The sequence below is a fragment of the Crocodylus porosus genome, unplaced genomic scaffold, assembly GCF_001723895.1.
Source record: "Crocodylus porosus isolate Cpor-Errol unplaced genomic scaffold, CroPor_comp1, whole genome shotgun sequence".
Taxonomy (NCBI): Eukaryota; Metazoa; Chordata; order Crocodylia; family Crocodylidae; genus Crocodylus; species Crocodylus porosus.
Window position 1 is genome coordinate 66,936,145 of NW_017728943.1, and position 21,353 is coordinate 66,957,497.

Genomic DNA, 21,353 nt, shown 5'->3' on the forward strand with positions numbered 1-21,353 from the left:
GGGGCAGGGGGTTGGACCTGATGATCTATTTAGGTCCCTTCCAACCCTAAGCACTATGGAACTATGAAACTATGACATTGAGTAATGGAGATGGAAAGGAACCAAGGTCAGGAGAATTTTGAAGTCAGAGAATATTTGGCATTGGTTCCCAAAATGGACTGGAAGCCAGCAAAAAATTGCAGGTATTGAGTTACATGTACCTGCCTCCTTTGAACAGATGAAAAAATGAGCCACCCAGTTTTGGATAGAGCATTGTGGCAGACAGGTTGCAAGCCAAGAAATTACATAAAAGCCCTGCATTTGCAAGAAGATTTACTGGATGATCTAATCTCTCTCTTTTTCTTTCTAACACCTCTAATTCCATGACAGTACTCAATGCTGCCAGGGATACAAGCTTCCAGCTGTGACAAGCTTAACTCCTAGAGGTATGGCCAGGAGAAAATCCTTTTTTGGCTTACTCAGTAGATCTAGCATCATTGGATCCTTGGAATTTTCTTCCTTCCTGGTTCTATAGTAGCTTGAGTTTGTTAACCTTCATGGTGCACTGAAGAGGCCTACCTTTCTTCCCTTGTACATCAGGAAATGTGTGTTGGGTACAGCCAGGTATTTCACGAGGATTCATAAATTATAAGGTTAGATGAGGATTTACGAGGGGAAGGCAATGATTTCTTACTACATGTCTGCTGTTACTGGGTTTTTTAATTTGATCAGAGGGAATTTAAGAACATTTTAAATTATTTTAAACCATTATCAAGGGCTGCCAGATCCTTGGCTCCCCGTTTTGGATACAGACTCCCCCTTATTGGTTGAGGAAATCCTAGATCCTAACCCATGCACCTGAGACAACTCTTATACCCATTAGCTCCAATCCCTTTAGGGGAGACAGGCTGTAATGCCAGGAATGGATAGAGCCCTAAAAGTCACAGCACTACTCATGTCGTAGCTGATGCAGCCTGAGGTTTTTCCCAGCTATGACAATAACTGGGTCTCTGGTGGGCCAGAAGATCTAGAAAACTTTAAAAGTGTTGTTCTGGGTCAAGTGAAAATTTGGTTTTAATAAAAATTATCATTTCTAAATGAAAAGTTCATTTGAAGTGGGAAATCTAAATGTTTTCTTCAGAAAATGTTAAAAAGAAGCGTTTCAACTTTGTCAAATTCTGTTTTTACTTTGAACGTGACCAATTTGGTAAAACCAGGATGAAATTTTTTAATGTTTTATTGTTGGATAATCTTCATTTTTGGCCATAAATGTTTTCCCCCCCAAAGTATTTTGCACAATTGTAATGGTAACCTACATGGGGAAACTAACCTAAGCAGTAATACAAATCCCAAGTTCAACACTCTCTGGCTCAGTAAATTCAGTAAACCAGCCCCAACTTCACCATCCCCTTTTAGGATAAGAAGCAGCTCTTGCAGCTTTCATTGATATATTCATTGAGGGATTCATTCTGATTCTTTTATTACCTCAATTATCCATCTCCATCAATGCTAGGTTGGTCTTGCTGAGTTCAGCTGTTTTTTGGATCAAACTCCTCTGATGTGGCTCCTGACTCAGTCCAACCACTCACTCCACATATAAACCAAATTCTTTGCTGTGACAGCATCTTCTGCATCCCCTCATCAGGGCAGCTGACTGACTTAGCATCACAAAGGTTACCCACTCTGAACTAACAACAATGAAGTTCAAGTCAGTGGCATCCAAGCCTTTGTGTTTGGATAACAGACCAACGTTGATTTTTACTGATGAAGAAGAATGTCACTCCCAATTTCTCGTGGCCAACCTGAACCTACAATATGACAGCAATGCCATCAAGAATGCTGAAGGGTGCTTATTCCTTGCACTCGCAGTCCTACATGATAGGAGTGTTAGAAACAGGCCCTATTCGATTCAGATTCTGCCTGAATCAGGGACAGTGATTTGATTTGTTGATTCGGATCACTGTCCCTGATTTGATTCAGCCAAATCCAAATCTGAATCTGAAGATCCAATGCTGATTCAGAGAATCAGCGATTCGGACATAGACACAGCTTTAAATGTTTTTTCTACATACCTTGAGGTAGCAGGCATGGCTCATGATTGCTGAGATGCTGGGGCACATGGGGTATCCCACAGGAGTGCAGGGGGACCCTCCACATGCTCAGCAGTGAACCTGGAAGTAGACCCCTGCGCCCCCCACAGACCCAGGAGGCACAAGTTGCTGAGCCGGGAGGGTGTGGGGGGCCCCCCAGTGTGCTTCCCGGCAGATCCGGAAGTGTTTCTGGTCCACTTCTGGGCCTGCTGCCGAGCGCACTGGAGAGCCCCCCATGCTTCTGTGGGACACTCCAAGTGCCCCTGCATCACAGCATTCACAAGCTGCCTAGGGGTATGTAGAAAAAATAATTGATTTGGAGGGTTCCAATTTAATTCAGAGAGATTAAAGGTTCCTCTGATTTGATTCAGATTCAGAGATTTGGCCGCCTTATCAGGCCTTATTAACTAGAATCAGCCCTACTTCACACAGCCCTACTACATAATCATCGTTTTGGGGGCAAACCTGTGTCACCACACATCTGCGTGCTCTTTCAGCAGAACTTATAAGAGCCCTGATAAAATATATAAAATAAGGATCAAAAGGGTTACTACAGAGGTCTGTCATGTTAAAATGCAACATACAGACATGCAGTAAATTCATCCACAGGATAGGTGAGTCCACTTAGGAACCACATCTACACTAGTGACTAGCAATCACAATGGTGAACAGGTTGACATAGAGGCATGTGTAAGAGTAGTGGAAGGCAATGACCCATGTTTAAGATGCTGACAGATGTTGGATACCATAGAATGCATTGGCTTAGGGTTTTTTCTTCCTCCTCTAATACATAGCATACTCTCGGTACATGGTCTATAGAAGGAACTTTCCATAACTCAGATAAATAATGCAGTGTCGATTTAAGAGTACAGGGAATAAACTAGTCATTAAGCATAACAAATACACTTCAGTGAAAGGTAACCTTCAGCCAGCTCCTTTGAAGTTTGCAGCAATTGTTTTTTTTATGCAACCTAGCTTCAAGTCTTTCTTTCTTCCCATATTTTTGTTTTGTTTAATTGTTTAAAGGATTCAAACAGCCTTAGGATGTAAAACTGTGCATAGTTCATCCATTAGTTAATATTTGCTGTGAAATCATGCTACAACAAATTACTTTCTGGCACTAATGCAAGTTTGTCTAAGAACTTCATTACCACACATTGTTCAGAACTGTAAAACTGTTGTTTTTCCTCCAGAGTAGCTACAAACTATCAGATATCTGATTCTACATTTCCCTTGAACCATCCTCTGAAAAATATTGTAAAATCAGTGTGTTGTTAAAATGCACTCACTAAAAATGCCCACGAATGACCTGGAAAAGTAAAATAGCCCTCTGAATAGCTGAGGAGAACCAACAGAAACAGAAATTCCTTCTTACAAAGCTGGGCACCCTAAAAGAAAAATGCTTTTGAGTCCAAACTGTTGTTTATTTTGGAGCCTGTTTCCCTTTCTGACCTAGAAATGAGCTCACAATTGGAAGCAAATCTGTCTTCTGTTTCCACTCCTAAAGAATTACCTACTCTCTGAAAGCTCATAGGATTATCAATGGCCTTGCACCAAAATGTGATTTGGAGTTTTTTTGGGGAAAAAAAATAGCATGCACACACGCACAAATACACAAACGCCTGTGTATATGTGGTGTGTGTGTGTGTGTGAGAGAGAGAAACAGACTGACAGATCTAATTTAAAAAACCTGTTGAAACATTACAATAAAAGTGATTAAATTCCTAGCAAATAGAAAGCTTCCTATATTCACAAATGTTCGGCTTTGTGTTTGAATGTGAAAATACCTAATCTAGCATGACTATTCAGGAAGTGAGTAAAACCATACTGTTGTGTAATGTGTGTGTATAGTCTACATGCTCCTTGGCAGTATCTCAAACTGTAGTACAATTAGTAAACAAACTTTACTCAAGCTTTGAGTGTGGGTGTTTTAATTTGGTTTTCTATAAGTGAATTGCTTGAACTGGTACGTGTGGCTGTTGGTTGCAGGTACAGTGTTGTGGCACGAAGCCAACCACAGGCTTTTGTGCTCCTCCTCTCTGTTCTTCTGAGGACCAGTACTACTGAATAAGTAGTACTCATTCTTGCTCATCTCATTCTTGCCAAACTCCCACTGAAGTCCACAGGATCTTGGGATAGTAAGATAAGCAGGATTTGGTCCTGGTCAGACCAGCATTAGGTAAAGGCACATTGATAATCATCTAGTGTTGATTTTAAGGGGCTCTATACCCTGCAGAGATCCTTCGTCAAGTTTATCGGTGCAACCTTCCTTTCTTCCCCTTCCCCACACAGAAAGAATTAAGGCCAAGAGCCATTGCACAAGTGCACCTCCAGCTCCACTGTGCTAGCTCTCACCCCAGAAAGCTTGTGGTGTGTAAGTGTTGAGGGTGGCTTAAGTGTCCAGTGCCAGCTGCTCTTCTGAGAGGCATAGAAGGATATTAGTTTTGAAACAAGCTGTGCTTGATGGGGGCATGGCTAAATTTTTCTTTTCCGACAACCAGCTTTTAAAATAAATCTTAAAAGGAAGTCAGAGATCCCAGTGATGGATTCGGTATAAGAGCGTGAATAGAAAGACTTAAGAAAAGAGGTTCTAGATACTGTTTTTAGTAAAAGCGCTGCCTTGCTCCAAAGTCACTTACCTCTGAAATCCCTGTGAAATTACTTGATAACTGATTGCTAAAGTTTGCTTTGGTTCCTCCTCTCACACACCTCTGCTGCTCCCTTCCCTGTCTTTATGAGTCCGTCCTTCAGGCATTTCAGAAGGAAGGATTATAAAAAAAACAAAACCTACCATAAAACACCAATCTACAGATGCAAGAGAGACTTCTCTTAAGTCATTCCTTCTCTTTTTTCACTGATGTATTCTCTCAAGAGTGATAATAATCTTTTTTGAAATGCAGGTCTAAGACGGAAGGAATTTTTATCTGGAAGAGTAATATAAATTAGCTTTGACTGCCAGTTTCCACTGATTATTACTTTCCAGGCGGAATTCCTACAAATTCTTGAGGCATGACCTCTGATGAAAAAATAAACCCCTTTAAAACTTGTTGAGAAATTCCAGATAATTTTCACAAGAGATTTAATTTTAGAGCATTAACACAATCTTGGTTGGAAAGATAAAACTACAACGCAGTTATTTGGTAGGAGTCATTACTAAACAGTGAAGTCATTTGAGCTTATTTTACTTTGCTTATCATTTTTTTCCTCTTTTTTTTTTCCAGGACTAATTTTATTATGCATTACCCAATGCACTCTGGATTCACCCTCATAAAAGGATAAAATATCTCAACAGATAGCCAAGCTTTGACAGTCAGTTTTAGAGTAAACCTGTGAACTGTAGTTATCTGTACTAAAAAGTTAAAGCAGGGGGTATCATCTCCATGGTGTCAGTTAGTATTCATGAGCTTATAAAACTTGGTTTTGTTAGGCTTCGGCTAAGGTAAAAGCTGCCATAGATAAAAAGGGAACTGTTTTGAATGCTAGTGCCAAGCACTTACTAATGGTAAATGCATCCTTGAATCAGATTTCACCTCTCCTAAGAAAATACTTTCTTTTTTAAAAAAGCAAACCAAGAAACCAATTCTACTTCATTTATATATTTCCTCTGCAGACATTTGACAAAGTGGAAAACAAATTCTGCAAAATATTGGTTTATATTGTAATCATTTTGATGCCACTTATAAATATTTAGACCTCAAGTCCATGATCCTCTGGATATGATGCTTCCATTGGCCTTGGTGAGAAGTACACACAGCTACCCCAATTCTGTAAGTAGTTAATGCAGGTGGATCCTGCAAGAGACCTACTGATGTCAGTGGAGCTTTATGCAGGCACAGGAGTCAGCAGAATATCAGGCCTTCAGTTGCCATTAAGATGCATCACAAAACCTTCTCTCAGTTCTGTCCCAGTTAAGCTGTTATTTGGACTGGAAAGTCAAAGGCAACTAGAGGTGATATGATTACATTGTTCTGAATACTGGCATGCCTGAATCATGGTAGGGTCAGCAGTATCCTTGATGTTGATTATTGTGGCCCCATCATGTCACAAGTCTGTGCAGGTGGGTTCTGATGCACGTGAAGAAGCCAGTGGAATCTGCCTGTGTTCCTTTTAGGATTAGTGTTAATGGAGGTGGAAAGTTGTGTAAGTAAATCTTCCCTTAAATGTTTCTTTTACATGTACATATTCATCTAAAATAAAGTCTCCCTTTTCCTCCTAATAGCTGCATGCAATACTCCGCTACAGTGGTGCTAAACTACCAGCCCCCATGAGCCAAATTAATGGTATGGGGCTGACTTGTGGGTGATCCTGGCCTAATCCCACATGCCAAAACCTGTCAGCTTGATCCTGCATAGCAGATCTGGATGCATGCTAGCCTGATCTCACACATGGTCGGTCCTATCCTGCATGCCAGTTCTGGTTGCAGACCAGCCTGACCCCATGTACAGATTAGCACCAATTAATGCTGCCACCACCCCCCCGCTGCAAAATTTCTGTAGGACAGATGACATAGCTCTATGGGCTGGACCTGGCCCATGGAGCACCACTGTTGTACTAGGTTCATTTCTTCAGCTTCAGGAAAGGATATATTCTACCATGCCGCAGTGTGACCCAGAGATTTAGGAAGCTGAGATATGTGACTGCAATAGTTTACCATCACTGAATATACAGCACCTGGGATCAGCATGCAGAGAAAAACACAGAAGGAAGCTCTGCCAAACTTATACTCAGATTCTATAGCTTGTGTATGGTGTGGAAAATCAAGCTGAATGAAATTTTTCACATTAAATCTTTCTGGCCTTCTCAATAGAGATTTTTTTAAAAACCCTGTTTTTTTCTGAAAAACAGTCCTAAAAAGTCATTTGTTTCCATTTTCTTTTGTTTGTCTTTTTTTTAATCTTTACCCTTCCCCTAGCATACAACCCTTTGTTCCAATGATTAAAAAAAATAAAAAGGAAAGGAGGAAGGGAGTCAAGCAAACCAAAACTTTCTAAACCAGAAATTATTCTAGGTCTAAATATTTTATCTATATATTCTCCTTTCCTTTCATCAACATTGTGTGCAAGAGAAGCTACTGCTATGGTGACTGCCTGCCCCATTCCATCTGTCTGAGCTGCAGATCAACTATCTTTAACTGAACAAGAGAGAAGAAACTGCTTGAAAACTGGCTATGAATGCTACCCCCATTCAGCCCAGGCCTTGCATTTTAGGAAAATCTTGCAACATGTGTAGGTACAGACACAGGAAGCATTTGTGTTTCTATAGGCATATAACAAGGGACCATTTTCCAAACTCTAAAGCAGTGGTCACCAACCAGTGGATCTTGATCCATCCGTAGATCTCGGAGCCTCTTGTGGTAGATCTGAGAGCCCTTGGAGTCAATCCAAGGCTGGGGTGGGGGGCTGAATGCCCACATGCATGCAGATGCACACCCCAGCCCACCAGGTCAGTCCATGGGGGAGGGAAAGAGTGGGGGCTAGACCCCTGCAATGAGGACAGTGCCACAGAGGCAGAAGCAGGGGTAAGTTGAGTGGGGCTCTGGCCAGTGGGACTTGCCTGCTGGGAATGTGCACCCCCAAATATTTTTTTCTCCCTCTACCTCAATCTTCCCTCCCCACAGACTAATCTGCTGGGTTGGGGGATGGAGGGGTGGTGGTTGTACTGGTAGATCTTGGGTTGCTTTTAAATGCCAAAGGTGATCTCCTACTTAAAAAGATTGGAGACCACTGCTCTAAAGGATTGCAAAATATCAGGATTTCCTCTGCTATATTAGAGTCCCCACATACACAGAGCCAGAATAGTTGGCTTCGACACCACCTTTCCTCTTTGCCCCAGTCTAACAAGTGGGGCCTGGCACAGGCTCTCTGTAAGGGGATGAATTTCAAGCTGCCCATGTAGCTGAAGTGTGCTATAGATGTTGCATTAAGAGCTCTGTCTACAGTGCTGTCAATCAAGAATATTTCACAAGAACTAAGTTCCCTTGGAAAAATAGGAAATTTTATTTGACAGAGCCTAAGTTTCCAAAGGAGTCATTTTAGATCTGAAAGGTTCTCTGTTGTTTTATGGGTATCTCCATACTGTACCTGTTGGAGCAGGTCCATTCCTGAACTCAAACAAACCCATTAACCTGAATTGGACTGGAATTAGTTCCTCAGAGAAACGTAGGCTTTTGTTTTTAATAAAACATGTGGGCCAAATTAGAAGGTAAATAAATGAATGACTTTCAAGAATTGCAGATAACACTTGCTGAGCAATGGGTCAGACCAGATTTAATCTAAAAATCTTTCTGCTGCATGTAAATGATTATGTCATAGCATTTGTCTTTAATTACTAAACTCTTTCCAAAGGCTTGACTCATGGCATGTTTCTCGGTTAACCACAAAAACTTGTACTACAAGATTTGTCATATAGATTCTTTTTTTTTTCTCCTACAGCATTGTTAAGCTCTGGCTCCTGAAAAAGGAATGTAGTGATCTCTCATATGTACACAGTGACACTTGATTTTCACAGTAGTTTCCCCTCTCTTTTTTTTAAACAAAGTTTCCAGATAGAGATTAAAGGTACCATTCGCTTTTGATTCATGAAGAATTTTGTAGTCTGCTGAATATAAAGCTGCAACAACTTAAGTGGTTCCTCAAATGTCATTGAATTTTAGAAAAGTAGGACTGGAAGGGTCCTCAGTGGGTCAGAATCATCCTTATTTAAACCATCCTATCTTCTGGCATTCTATCATACAAGTCTTTGCCTAACCTTTTCCTACATGCTTAATTGAGGATCATATTTATGCTATCTATAAAACAAAAATTCAAGGAACCTACAAAAGTAAGGCTTGCTCTGCCCAATCTAAAGCATTGGTCCAAATACTCTGATCTCCAAGTAAAGTCAATGCCAGATAATTTTAAGATCGTGCAAACTATCATAATATTACTAATTGCATGATAGAACATGATAGTCTAGGAAATAATTCTCTTTGAAACCATCTTAAAATTGAGAGAAAGATTACTAGCTCTTAAAAGAATGAGGAGTTAGAGTTGCCAAGGCATTTTGATATTTTGGTAAAGAAAAACAAGAAACTTCTACACAGAAAAATGTCATGGAAATTTTGACCTGTATTGCACTGGGCTTTTGAAGGGCATTACTGGCGTGTCTACACGAAATACTATGTCGCTATAGTGACACACTATGGTGACATAGCTAATTATTACAGCAGCGTAGCATCAGAGGGCACAAACCGTGATGCCAATACTGTGTTGACGTAACGATAAACTACCTCATTATAGCACGTCGCTACGGCAGTGTAGCTGCTAAAATAACCGTGCACTGCTGGGACAGTGCCATAACAGCTGTTACTGCCCCATCACTTAGTACTTCCTAAAGCAAGTACTAAATGACAGTGCAGTAACAACTGCACCATAGGGGGCATGTGTAGATGTGCCCTACATGTCTCAAGAGGTGAGTCTGAGATTTGCAACAAGACATTTGGTGGAAAATGAGGAAAACAAGCCTCATCACAAGACTACCAACAGCTCACTTGCTGTTTCAGGCACAAGCTGCAGTGCTCAGTGGGTGCATCTGCACGTGCTATTAAAGTGATGTGATAAACTCTGGTATGGTTTGCACCGGAGTCAGCTGCTCCCAGGCACAGCGTCTGCACATGTGCCTGAGATCGCAGAAGTTGGAGCCAGGGCAGAGCAGGCCTGGACAGGTAGTAGGCTCAGGGAGATCTCTGGATGTCAGCATCAGGCTGCAGGCTTGCTTCTTTCCCAGCCAAGAAAGCAATTTCCCCACTTCAAACACACTCCCCAATTTAGTCTAGGGGCTCATTGGGGGGGAAAAGATGTTGCATGTGTGAAAAGTTTTATTTGCTCAGATCTAATGCTCCTAGAGAAAGGCAATGTTACAGGGTGTCTTGTTCCCTTTGTGGGAGTTGCTCATGCAAGCTGTTATCTGACTCCGGGAGATACTAGACCAGGGGTCAGCAATGGTTTTGGACAGTGTGCTGAAAACACCCACAAATTCGGCTTGTAAGATGTTGGCATGCCAGGGCGGATGGTGGGGGAGCAGCAAGTGGCCTGATCCTTGTTGTGGCAGTGCAGCTGCAGCCCCCTCCCTGCCTTCCACCTCAAAGTGCGCGTGCCAAGCAAAATGCCTTCATGTGCCACACTCTGGCACCTGTGCTGAGGGTTGCCTACCCCTGTACTAGATGCTGTTGCTTTAGAGACAGGAAGGAGAGCTATGCTCAATGATTCTCCCTCGCTCAGACATGGAGGGTCTGAGCAGGGAGTAGGATTTATACAGCAGGACTGGAAATTTCATAGATTTCATAGACATTTGGGCTGGAAGGGACCTCAGAAGATCATTGAGTCCAGCCCCCCACCCAAAGGGCAGGAAGTCAGCTGGGGTCACAGGATCCCAGCAAGATAAGCATCCAATTTACTCCTGAAGGTGTTCACTGTAGGTGCTTGAACCACCTCCAATGGCAGGCTGTCCCAGACCTTGGGGGCTCAGACAGTAAAGAAAGTCTTCCTTATGTCCAGCCTGAAACGGTCTCGCAGTAGTTTGTGACGGTTCGACCTTGTCATCCCTTGGGGCGCTCTGGTGAACAAATGTTCCCCCAGATTGAGAACAATCTCAGATTGAGGACCCTGAACCAAGGTTGTTGAGCCAGCTGTGAAGGCTGAGTAGATGTCCTTTTTAAGCCCAGATTTTAGAAAGACAGATGCAACCTTAAATCTCTGGGCTTTGTTTAAGGCAGGGGTGCTCAACCTTTAAGCACAGTGGCCCATAGGAGTGGCACAGGGCCTGTCCATGGACTAGATTTGATCCCATGCATCACAATTGGGTCTCTGTACCATCTCCCTGGGAGATACATCTCCCAGTGTACCATCTGCACTTCCCATACCACCTCCTTTGCCTCTGCACTGCCCATGCTGCCTAATTCTACTCTGTGCTGCCTCCCTCAGCTCCATGCTGCCTACACCACTTCCCTCAGGCTTCATGCCATCAGACCTGTGTCCCATGGTGCCTCTGCTCAGCCTGGCATTGTAGGAACAGGCTCCACACAGCCTCCAGCCAGCCCCTATGTGCCCAAATCGGCCCCAATTCATGTCTGCACACTAACCCACCAGTGGGGCTCCCCACAGCTCCATAAATTATGCAGTAGGGAAGTGGCAATTGCTGCTACTGCTCCCTTGCTGCCAAATTTTCAGACCCCTGGGGACTCCTAGGGATCAAATAACATAGCTCCATGGAGGTTGAGCATTCCCAGTGTAAGTTAGTGGAAAAATGTGGAGGGAACTGACAGGTGGCTTGTCTGCTGGGCCATGCTATGTAATGAGGGACCTTATTTCAGGATGCCACCTTGCTGTAAATGGGAAAGCCAGTACAAGAGCCTAGGAGTAGAGGAAGAAGGTGGCTTGGCAGCTGGCTAAATGAGAGATGATCTTGGCTAGAGCTGAATAAGCCAGCAGTTAGCTGTCATGTTTGCACTCTGTTTTCTCTGTTGTTGGATCTTTTCTTTTTTTTCACTTTGCATCCAAGATTGTAAGCATCCCACTGTATCTTTGGCTGCAGTTTTTCACTGCTTGGAAAATATACTGTAGGTACTAATTCCTCATATATAGGAGATGGACTACGTTAAATGAACTAGCAAATCTATTATTAGTCTATCTAACGATCATCTTTGAGCTCTCTGTCCTTTTTCTGTTGCCAAGTCATTTTCCTTCTCTGAGGTTAGGCCTACTTTCTCTCACTTCCTTTTCTTTATATCAGGCAATTCATCTTTGCTAATAGGCCTTCTCCTTGTCCTTCCCCCATAGGATTCTTTGCACCTTTCTTTTGTCAAAGTTCAGCATCCTGTTTAAGGTCTCCTCTTATTCTCTTTCTTCTATCACCTTTCCCCCAATGATCGATGCCTTCTCATTTATGGCACTAGCTTTATTGGCAACAATAATACCTCACATTGTTCAGTTTTTGTGTCATTAAGGTAATAAGTATTTGATCTGCTTCCTTTCTTTCCCCAACCAATCACCAAAGAACAGGAATGTCAACTACAAACATCTCATCTCTTCCCTAGAACTCTTCAAAAGGGTCTGGCTAGCATCTCCTCCTACATAAAATACAGGGTGAGCATTAGAGAGCTGGTTAGCTCAATGATTTTGAGTATGGCACCAGCTCCATCAGAGCTCTGTCATGCCGATATCCTAACTTCACTGTGGCAGTGGCCCCTGCTTCCTCTACATGTCTTGTGTGGAAGGCGTAGAGGCCTAAGAGGCAGACCTGGATCAGGTAAATTGCTTTCATCAGATTTCCTATGAACAAGGGAAACTCTCTGTTACAAATCTGTATTGGATTAGAGTGGCCTTATGACTCATAAACGGTACAAAAAAAACCATAATGGGAGAATCTAGCCAATTGTGTTCAACTAGATTCAATCTTTACCTCAGGCATTCCATAATCTCAGTCCCAACTCCTTGTTCTGTAACTTCGTATTTTAATCTCTGCTTCCTCCTCCAACCTCTAACAAGCATTAGATTGTCATTTGCACAGCAAAGAGATAGATTATGGGGGTCCATATGTATGCAGAAATACTGACTTTCTGGACATGAAATATCAGAGAAGCATATTGGTTTGATATTCTTCACTGATCAGAGTGAAAAGGAGAAGTCCTGTGAGGAAAATTAAAATTTCCATTCACAAAAGGTTGCTGTATGCTTATGAAACTCTTTAAAGTCCTGACTGCTGTTTTGGCAGAACTAGTAAGGCACAGAATTAATTTCATGTTTCGGTGACATTATTTCTGGAATCCTGTATTGACATAACCTACATTGTAGGGGTGAGTCTCTGTAGACAATCTATCTGAAATCACTACCCCAACAGAAAATCTCTCATGTCTAAGCAAGGATATGAATAAGAGAATCATGTTGTGCTAATGAAATATAATAACAACTTTCATGTGATCCATTAAAACATTTATAGTTCCTGTGCAAAGGACAATGAAGTGTAATTCCTTTCATTAACAATTGACTGCAAACACAGGGGGACTGGTTTCCAGGGCCCAGGAGAAGGTCACTTCCAGTTCTATAGTCCTATGTCCCTAAATGAAATATTGATTTATGTGTTTATGTTGCTGATAAAATATTTTTCAAAGGAGAGTCATAGTTTCTTTTGCAAAGCTAACTATTTCTAATTTTGTTTCATAGAAATGCTTGTTTTGCTGTGTCTCTCACGTACACATTCTGGCCATCCTTTTTCAAATGGAATTCCTCAATGGAGTCAATAGAAAGTCATGCTTAAAAATGGATAAGATAAGATAATAGTGGCATATGAGGTACCACATGTCTTTCCTATGCTAGTTATAGGCAAATATTATTCCTCCTTTTTTCATATCAGGATACTCAGTACAAAGACTGAGAAAGCATCACTCCTGTCCAATTAGGCACTCTGGGGGAGCCTACAAATTATCTTACTTTGTTAAAGGAATACAGGGTATGTCTACATGTGCACATTTACAGTGCAGTAATTTAGGTTACTGCGCAGTATGGACGTGCATCTACACATGGTGATTTATGCCGACTGAGAGATACCTGCATCATACAGGTATCAAATTTACACCCAATTAGTTACTGCGCAGTAACACACGTGTAGATGCCTTATTACACAGTAACACTGTGTGTGTGTGGACTAACTTGGGACTAATTTAAGTCCCAGATCCGTCCACACACAGCGTTACTGCACTTTAAGGGCTACACATGTAGATGCCAGCCTAAAAACCACTTACTGCAGAGTAAGGTACTGTGCAGTAAGTTACTGCACAGTAAATTTATGAGTAGATGCACCCACAGAGAGGCGAACATGGGACGAGTACATTCTCTAAGGCAAAATTTGGGATATAGGGTATTATACAAAGTGGGGAATTCTTCCCAAGAAGAAAGGGAGCACTTCAGGAAGTTCTTTCTGGCATGACTACTCAGAATCAGAGGCAAGTGTTTGAGAGCAAGATATGACTGCAAAAGTACTTTCTACCTCATCAAACTCCTTAACCAAGCTGTAATTATTCAGCAACCAGATTAGCCTCACATTGGTACTGAATGCAAAGAAGTGCCCTACAGGCAGCACACCTCTTCCTAGAAAGCTGCTAAGCAGGCAGAACAGGTGGGAGGCATGGCTACAGAGTTCACCTATGAACAGAGCAAAGACATCTCTGTGTGGCCTTCTAGTGATGGATGTCAAGGAGAAAGATCATCCATGTCTGAAGGTGAAGCAACCTGGATAAGAATTCAGACTTGGCACAATGGTCACTTAGCCCATCTTAAAAACAGGTAATTACCTTCTTACAAAAAAATAGTCTGGGATTTACCCATCAGGTACACACTTTATGTTCTAGAATTTATGAAGGTGGACTGTAATTTGCAGACTCTTATTTGCTTGTTCACTGCATGTGTAAGAAAGGAACACCTGACTCTGATCCAAACACATTTTGCCCTCTATCAATGGCCTAATGGCCTCTAGGGCCACATCCAGACAAGCGTAGGCATGTGGCTCCACAGACATTTGCAAACCAAGCAAATACGACAGTATAAACAACCTCTTAACCATTATTAGCCCTATACTAATAAACCATTATACCGCACACAACATGTTAAGTATATTTTAAAATGAAAAATGAAAAACAATGTTGGAGAAAAGGAAAACTAAAAGAGAAGGGACTTTGCAAATTGCATAACCCTGGAAACATACTCTTACCATGATCACTATCCACTGAACCTTCTGGTAGGCCAAGCTGAACTAGGATAGGAGGAACTTGTCTGCCATGTTACCAGGCTTTCAAATTGCAGATTCTCGAGGTCAGTTTTAAACATGAATCTCTTACAGTATATAGTGCTTAATTTTTGGAGAATTCTATTTGAGACATTTGGTTGTTGATTCTTGGTTAAGTGACTCAATTTGTGATATATTTAAACATTCCATTCAGCAGTACATAACTGCATAAGAAGTGACATTTGCATTAGAGTCCTAGGGCCATGTCCACACAAGTGTGGATGTTCGTTTTCTCAGGGGCAAAAAGCAAAGCACATCTTGTGCCACATGACCTCAGGCATGTGGCAAGTTACCTTAGGTGGGGTAGGAGAAGCTGGGGCCAGCACTGGGCTGGCCTCAGCAGCCTTGCCTCGGACTAAAGCAGTGTCAATTTTGCTGTTCGGAGCCTGGCTGACAGCTGGAGCGTGGCTCTGGCCAGCCAGGCTCCGGTTTTTGGTGGCACACACTGCCCCTGCATGTGCTGCTCCGTTTGCGGGGAGGAGGGGTTTGCACAGGATTTTTTGACCCAGGGATCTCCCAGGGTCAAACCCTCCTCCCCCCGTGCTGCTACCTTGCAGTGCAGAGTGCAGTGTTTGGTGTCACCTTATACTGCATGACCCTTCTTGCCTGTACATTACTAATGGACCTAGTTTAGCAATCTTTCTTTTACTGACTGCTTATATTAAGACCCATGGGGGAGGGATGCTATTTCTGAGTGATGAATAAACTTCATATTATTTAAAGTTTTGCAAAGCTTAAAATCAGGAAAGCTAACCCAGGTGCATCCTATTTTTGCTACATCTCCAACTATCCAGCTTTCTGCATTCTGGATCTAGCCAGGAAAGTAGCATTTTGTTTCTGAAAAGGTGAAATTTTCATCCAGAGAAATTGAAATATTTCATTTCAGGGTAAGCAGACTCAAAATCTTTCAGGTTAAGAAACTAAATCTAAATGTGGCATCTGAGATCACTTTAAAATTAATTAGTGTCTGCCTGAGTTGCTCTGATGCCTCGTGCTTGAAAGTAGGCCCCCTGGTTTGGATATGATGCAGTATGAGGAGGCAGAAGTACATTGGAGAAGTCCCTGGTCATGGTGTACTTTATTGATGTAATCCAGTTGGAAACTTGGTCCTGGTGAAGCAGCAAAACTGCAATTCCCATGAACCACCACAGCAGCATTTCCAAAGCAAAAGCTGTGGGGTTTTGTGTGATCAGAAAATCAAAACTTTTGACAAAAAGCAGGTTTTTTGTGAGAAATTTCCTCTTGTCCAAGAACCAATTGCATCTTTTTGCTAGCCACCTAATAACCTGGCCATGTACTTTAGCCAGATCTATAACTAGTCAGCAAAACCCACTCCATATGGCCCAAATAATCTGGCAGCCATCAAAGTGGTCCACCAGTTCTACTGTTGCACAGTGAAACTGGAAAGATCCAAATGATTTTTATGCTCCAAAAAGTACAATGTTCATATGTCCACATTCACAATACATGGAATGATCAGTTAATCTCAGTTTAATACATATACTCTTGCATATTCTTTACATCTTTGCATCATGTAATGTATAAAACATTTATTTTTGCCAGCGTAAAGTCATCTATTAAATCTATTCATTGCAAAGTAGGATTTGGACCATAGCACTTGAAACCAAATCAATAATTCCATAGAGAAGTTCAAGCCTGAACGTTTAAGGCAAACCTTTTGAACCCAGCCTTTTCCAAAGCAATTCACAGAAAAGGGCATAACACACGTACAAGCACATTCCACATTTTTGTCATTTACAAAAGGCCTTTTTGCCTGCACATGTATTTCAAACCCTTCACTACACCCCTGAGGGCTATAGTCAATCCTTGAAGGGGTCTCAAAGCATGTGAAGGGGAGCTGTTCTTTGCTCAAAAAAAAGCAAACAAAAAATATTCCACTTTCTTTTTCTGGTGAGTTGCTGAAGTTGCAGAAATGAAAGCTGGCTGGAAGAAGCTAGCACTCTGGTTAGTTACTTGGATTTTAACGCCACCATTTTTTTCTCAAAAAACACAGCTATTTTGTTTCCAGTTGCTTGGGAACCCCTGCCTTGGATAATGATGCACGCTGCTGTGTCTTTTAATAATCCTAATAGCAAAAGGGATGTTTTCTGCAATTGAAAGGTCTGTCTCCTCCCTCTGTATTGATCTTCTGTAGCTCAGTGGAGGAGTTCATGAGTGGTGGTTTTAGCATTCTTTCTTTTTCCTGGTTCTCAATTGCCTGCTTTCTTAGGGCATGTCCACACTGTCTCTGAGCTGCACCACAGAGTACTATCCTGAAGCATACTGCACCCCGTACTTTGCATGCCGCACCCACCAACTCCTGATAAATGAGGTAAGGTGTAGCATGAACTGAACTAATGTAGCTGATGTTAACATAGAGTGTAATAATAGTGAAATGTAACCATATTAGTCTTGTCCTGTAAGCAACTTGAAAACTCCATTTTGCATCCTTGTGCTTGACATAAGTGAATGAACTTCGCATAGCCTTGATGTATGAGTGTGTGTGAATGGTGAGAGAATGGCATAGAGATGGAAGAAGAAGATTCAATTGTTTATGTAAGCAACAAGGCGATTTGCCATGGGGGGGACCCTGGGTATCCCCCCAGACCCAGGAGCCACCAGTTGCTGAGTCGAGAGGTGGGGCACATGCTCCCCAGCAGACCCAGAAGTGGACCAGAAGTGCTTCTGGTCCACTTCTGGGTCTGCTGCCGAGTGTGCTGGGGACCCCAGCAGCATTCATGAGCCACCTGCTACCTTGAGGTATGTAGAAAAAAGACATTTAAAGCTGTGTCTACGTCTGAATCGCCAAATCTTTCCAGATCTCTCCAAATTGGTTCGGGGGGGGGGGGGGGGTTCCAATTCAATTTGGAGGGATTAAAGGGTCTCCCGATTCAATTAGGATTTGGAGATTCAGTCATCAAATTGGGATGAATCTCTGCTGAATCAAATCAGTGGCTGAAGCTTCGCAAGTACAGGCAGTCAAAAAGCCTGGGGCTGAACTGATTCGATCTTTGCAGGTTTTTAACAAATTGCATATACTGAACCAATAAGCAAGTGAACTGATGTTCACTTTCCAAACAGGAAAGGCAGCCAGACCCTACAGTGGCCCATGCTAATAGCTGAGGGGGGTGGGGGAGAGGGATTCTAGAACAAGCATAATGGGATGCTGGGGGGCTATGAGTTAACTTGAATGAGGAAGGGATCTGGGACAGAAGTTCCATAAACCAGTTTGACCTAAATCAGTTAAGTCTATATCATACCAGGTTTATTTTAAATCAGTTTCAGCCATTTTGAAAGTGGTTTAATTACACTGAACTTCTCTTCTGTTACAGGTTTAAACCAGTTTTTGATCACTTAAACCGGTTTATGTATAACTTCTGTTCCTAGCCAAAAAGGCTACGTCCTAGTTCACCTTTACAAGTGTAAAGGAGTCTTAGCTACAATTTTTGGTACTGACACTTACACAGAGTTCAGATTACTTATAGCTACATTTGCCATTGTTTTCATACTGAGTATGCTGGGTGGAATGGAATCACCCAAGCATATGCATAATACTGGATCAGTTCTGAAACTGTAGTCACAGAAAAGCCACAACTAGTGGATATTTGATGGCAGAGGACGCTGGCAATACTTTTCCTGTCCAGTGATTCTTGCCCAATGAGTGGAAGACTCAAGTTCTAGATCCTCCTCACCCAGAATGTCCCTCTAACCCAGAAGTAAGCATTTGTTACTTCCTAGCACAGTTAAAGACACAGGTTGGGTATTGCCCAGGCTACCCTCCAGCCTTCCTTTTGTTGCTGGCCAGAAGGGGAAACAAGTGGGGCCAGGAGGAAGACAGTGAGAGTGCTCATGAGCTTATTGAACAAGCTTTACTTCAAGTGCCCCCACCACCATTTTGAAGCACAAGGTCACTGATACACAAGACACTGTGGTGCTCTAATTAGAATGTCCTCCCATTCCCACGGAGCATGTGTAACAGTGCCCTTAGTGCTGACCCAGAGTCCATTGAAGACAATTAGGGGGTTTCTACTGATTTCAGTGGATGGTACCCTCAGTCTTTTCCCCCTTTGCAGCTTGAGATACAAAGAACATTGTTCTTCTTCGGGGGGATTTCTGGAGCTTTACCCAGACCCAGATGTTCTTTGTTCTCGCTTCCCAGCAACCTTAGGATTGTATGTAGGAATGACAGGAAGCCTGCTGTAATGGAAGAAGCTGATAGTGGCTGTGGATCCCACCATTTCATGTAACTGGAAAAGATTAAAACTGCTGCATAACACCCAGAGGGTCCCCTTTTTAATTTCACAGGAGAAAAAACCCATGATGTGTACAAGAAGTCCATTCCAGTGTACCTCCTCATGCTAGCTGGCAATCTAATGTGCTCACTTCTTGTGTCGTGCTTAGTACCTCCAATCCTCTTTTTCCTTATTCACACACTATTGTGTCTTGCTCTTTTCTTGCCTCTTCCTTTCTGTTTCATTTTCTCTTCTCACTTTCCCTTTTCCTAATCCACTCATTCCATTCTCATCCCCTCTTCCCTATCTCTCTTCCATTTTGCTGTTTTGCCTCCCTTTATCACCCTGATTTGTTAAAAAAGATTTGCTCTTTCCTGTAATCTCATATAACACCCCTCCCCCCCACTTTTGTTGTAATCTGCTCTCTTGCTGGCTGATTCTCTTTCTCCACCTTGTAAAACAATCCTCCTTGCTACAGGCTGAACTTGTTACCTTTGTACGCTTCAAAGGAATTAGTAAGAATCACTCTAGATTTCGTCAATCAACTTTCATGAAAATGGCTGCGATTGTTCTATCAGTTTAGATGCTGATGGGTGCAAAGGTTTTTCCTTTTATTAAAGATGACATCAACATCCACAACATCAATTCTTGCCAGCTTTTGTTTTCCCTTTTGTACAAAATAAAGAACACAATAATTTTGCCAGTAGATTTTGTGATCAGCAAAGTATTTCCACAGCCTAGCTTATTTTTCTAAACAAAAGAGGTGGAGCTAACATGATTCAAGGAATCCATTACACTCTCTCCTCTCAGCCCTCCTGCAGTCTGAAACAAAGTCAATTAAATAGTCTCAGCTTTGCCCCAAGGGCCCACATCACTGAGAGAGACAGGTTACTTTGGTACACAAAACACATTTTCCCTGAATATTTATTTTCTATAGGACTGAGGGCTTCCCACTATATGCAATAAAAAGCTGCAAGGCCCACAAGTTTCCTCCTGGGATGAAAATTAAGTAAAAGCATAAATTATGTCTTTTGGCAGGGATAAACACTATGTTTTCCCACAGAAAAGGGAAAAAAATCCTCTAACTGGGACATGTGCTGATCTCAAGACAAGCTTTCTATGTTCCGGAGTAAGGGTGTATGATGCATTAGTTACCGCTGCAGTCAAGTGTAATACCAAGGAATAGGCCAAAGTGCAAGTTAAAGGGCCTGTAATAAAGGCCATACTGTGCATCTAGGTCTGAGTGGCTGTGATAGCTGAGCAAAGGCAGCCTGAATGGGCCTGGAGCAATTGCCATTCCAGAAAAGACTAAAAGGGGCCAGGGCTCTTCAGTTTGGAAAGGAGAAGACTGAAGGGGGATATAATAGAGATCTATACAATCACAAGGGATATGGACCAAGTGAACAGGGAACTATTGTTCACCACATCCCAGAATACTAGAACTAAGGGGCACCTGTTGCACTTAATAGGTGACGAGTTTAAAACTAACAAGAAAAAAGTACTTTTTGTGTAACATGTTAACTTGCAGAATTCAATGTCATTTGAGGTGGTGGAGGCAAATTGCAATGCCAGGTTCTGGAAAGGCTAGGGAAATTCATGGATGATATATCTGTTAGTGGCTATTGGCATCTCAAACTCGATACACAGTGGATACCAGGTAGGGTATTGAAGAGGGAGTAGGTTGCTCTAGAGATATCCGGTTCAGTGCTCTCCCTCTATTTAATCCACTTCTGTCACTGCTGGAGGCAGCATTCTGGGCTAGATGGACCATTGGTCTGACCCACTATGGCACTTCTTATCTTTCTATGAAGCTGTACAGTTGCAACATAAGCTGAACATCAGGAAGGCAGAAAGCTGCTGAGGATAACGCAATTACCAATGCTTACTACACTTCCTTTAAAGAGCTGCACTGTGTATATCCCACACTGACAGTTCCTGTTCCATGCACAGAATGCTGTTGGCTGTACTAGCTGTCCCCACTGTACCCTTTTTGTTCACAGAGAGCTCTAGGGAAGCATTTGGTGTAAGTCCTGCCTGGCTGTGTGTTGGCAGCTCCAGGCACCTTTATGGCCTATACTGGGATTGGCAATTATTTCGGATGGAGGGTCACTTAAAGAGTTTTGGTGAGCTGTTGAGGGCTGCAAAGGTAGACCTCCCCTTGAGAGGTGCCCCGCCTCAGATTGCCAGCTTGGGACCAGAAGTCCTGCCCCTAACCACTGACCTTTGCCACTGGAAC

At 42.4% G+C, this 21,353-nt stretch overlaps 1 long non-coding RNA gene across 1 annotated transcript; it reads right to left on the bottom strand.

Moving 5' to 3' along the window:
* Nucleotides 1-2,844: 2,844 nt before the first annotated feature.
* LOC109319740 lies at nucleotides 2,845-21,052 on the bottom strand. The gene is made up of 3 exons (XR_002103611.1): nucleotides 21,042-21,052; nucleotides 5,818-5,823; nucleotides 2,845-3,745 (listed from the first exon to the last, which is right to left on the bottom strand). It is a non-coding gene; the product is annotated as an uncharacterized LOC109319740 (long non-coding RNA).
* Nucleotides 21,053-21,353: the final 301 nt, after the last annotated feature.